The following is a 2,803-nucleotide window of genomic DNA, read 5'->3' on the forward strand; positions in this document are numbered from 1 at the left end:
AAGAACAGCAGTAAACGCCACATCTTATGATGCGATTCGGTCGGGCGCGACACCGCAACAAGGCAGTGATGGCTGAATTTTAGCCAGGATGCATCTTTGAAGTAACCAACTTGGAAAAACAGCAACGGTAAGCGTCTCATCCTTTCAGCGGAGTCGTGTCCAACCGAAGTGGTGCCTGGCTGGCCTTTATATCCTGTTTCATAGTGCCACGTGGTGTAGACGTTAAAGAACACAGTAGCAATACTGTGAAAGACAAACCTAGCTTTTATTGGGCGAACATGTGTCCACAAAACAGGCTACTCTTAAAGCACAACGAGAGCGGCGAAAACAGTCAGCGATCGTCGAAAATCTGATCAGCGCGTCAAGCACGTCGGCTTTTATACAGCAGTCGTCGACTGTTCCAGACTAATTGTTGGGACCCGCCGTGCCTTCCACAAAGCTCTACACCATTCGCGTCAGGCGATGAAATCAGATAACACCAGGTTCGGCGACAACAGACAGGGGATAGAAGCATCGATAACTTTCCAGAAACTTGGTGAGACGCTGCTAGCGCGCGACGGCGACAGACGTGTGGCTTATCGGCTCCGTCGATTTTCGGCTGGAGTCCCGGCTAAATCCTCTGCACCCCTACAAGACCAACGTCAATCGACGCAGCAAACCGTCTGGACCATGTGGATACTAATGTTCAGCAGGTTGGACCACTTTTGAAGTTTTTACAACCGAATTACGCCCGCCTATGTGGGTGACGCCGTTCGGCCACACGGCGACGCCGACGCCCGGCGGCGTGGAACCGGCTTCCCGATGTAAGATGACGGCTCCCGCGGCATTCCTGAGGGGTTACAATCCCGACGCCATTGCCTGGATGACGGTTTCAACATCAGAAGATCAAAACTCCGCTCCTATTCCGACATTTCGGCACTAATCTCTGAATCAAGCGGTCGCGCGTCGCTCGCTCGTTCAAGACAAGACGGCGGCGTCCACCGCCGCCCCGGCCTCCGGCACACCGGCCGGCAAGACGCAGCCTCCTGCCTCACGCGCTGCGGGAAGCAAAGGCAAGGCCCTTACCAACTGGAAGCCTCGCCCATTTCCAAAACCGGGCCCTGACGACTTCGTGGTCGTGCTCAAGCCACGCGAACATGTGTCGCTTCACCAAGCCTTTTCGGAGAACCGCTACGGTGCCGCCATTACGGCCTACCTCGGGTCTGAGGTGGCAAGGTCTGTTACGGTTCTGCCGTCCCGTGAACAAAACCTCATATTGATCCACACCCCGAACCCGGCGGCGGCAGATCAGCTCCTCGGGCACTTCTCAATCCACACCGAGCGTGGGGCGATTCCGCTCCACGGATACCTTAGACGAGACGGAGGCGATGTCTGCAAGGGCGTCATCGTCGTCGGCAACTCTGACACCACTGAATCGCTTCGGCAGCAGGTGCACTGGGGAGCAGGCACCATCGTCGAGGTGAGGAAATTCGGCTCCTCTAACAAAGCACGGGTAACCTTCGCCGAGAGGGAGAAACCGCGTTTTGTGCACAATGAGAACATGCTCATCCCAGTGCAAACCTACTACCGGACAATCCCGGCCTGCGGCCTGTGTGGGGCTGTCGGCCACCGAGCGGATGCTTGTCCCAACACGCAGCAGGACACATGCGGACTCTGCGGGCAACAAGCCCCGCTTGTGGAGGGGGTGCGGGCCCCTCACGAGTGTGTTCGCGGTGCTCTGTTTGTGGCGGTGGACACGCCACAAACTCGCGGGAGTGTGCGGCAAAATTCCGCACACACAAGATGGCTGCCCCAAAGGGCGGGACAAAGAGAAAAATGGCGGCCAAGGAGAAGGGCCGCCATCTTGGCCTCCCCGGTGAGTCCCCGAGCCGGGACGACAGCAACACCAGCAACACCGAGAAGCCGGCGCCACCTACTGGAGGAGCCGGCAAGCGACCACCGACGCAGCCGCAACCACACGGCGGCACTGGAAAGCTGTCGAGGTCGCCACCACGTCGACGTCGCCACCTGGGCCAACGCCGTGAAACACGGAACACAGGTGAGCGATACGGGCAGGGCAGCCTCCTCCTCCTCCCCTACCTCCTCCCCCCTGCGGCACGCAGTGCCGAACAAGCCAAGATAGCAGCTCTCGAGGGCCAAATTGAGACGCTGCTCAAGAAAATTGCGCTGCTGGAATCGCAGGTAAAACAGCCTGCTACTCCCCCCTCTACCCCGCAACCGAGGCTATGGAGCGTGAGCCCGCGGCACCAAAGGCAGCACTGAGCGCGGAAGCTGCCCTTGAGGCCCGTCTAGAGGCACGCATGGACGCCCGTTTCAATACCCTTAAAAGTCAAATTTCCGCGGCAATCTCCTCCGCCATTGCCAAAATAACTGAAAACATACCGAAAATCGTCGCACAACAGATCGCGTAATCCTCGATTGGCGTTCGACGAACCGGCGGTCTTATCAAAGACGTGTCTGGCCGCTGTCCGAAAACGTCGCGCCGCACCATTGGAACTGAAGTAGAAGACAATGACAGCTGCTCGCTCTCTCGAATGGAGGATGCTCCCCTCCCCGTGAATGCTGGCTCCGGAGACGCGTCCCTGCAATTGGTCTTTCCCTTCAATGACCCTGGCGGACAGCCCTCCAATTAGGCGCTGTCCCCGTACCAATTCGGCCACCCCCATCCAAGTTACCCAATGGAACTGCCGGGGATTCCGCTCCCGCGCCGAACGGGCGCACCTCCGGCTTTTCCTGTCAACATTCGCTTCACTCCCCGTGCTGGTTGCCCTCCAGGAGCTAGGGAGTGGCGCCACACTTACAA

At 58.3% G+C, this 2,803-nt stretch overlaps 1 pseudogene; it reads left to right on the forward strand.

Moving 5' to 3' along the window:
• Positions 1-808: 808 nt before the first annotated feature.
• Positions 809-2,262, forward strand: LOC142568103 (uncharacterized; annotated as a pseudogene).
• The last annotated feature ends 541 nt before the right edge of the window (positions 2,263-2,803 follow it).

Source organism: Dermacentor variabilis, unplaced genomic scaffold (genome assembly GCF_050947875.1).
Source record: "Dermacentor variabilis isolate Ectoservices unplaced genomic scaffold, ASM5094787v1 scaffold_16, whole genome shotgun sequence".
Lineage (NCBI taxonomy): Eukaryota > Metazoa > Arthropoda > Arachnida > Ixodida > Ixodidae > Dermacentor > Dermacentor variabilis.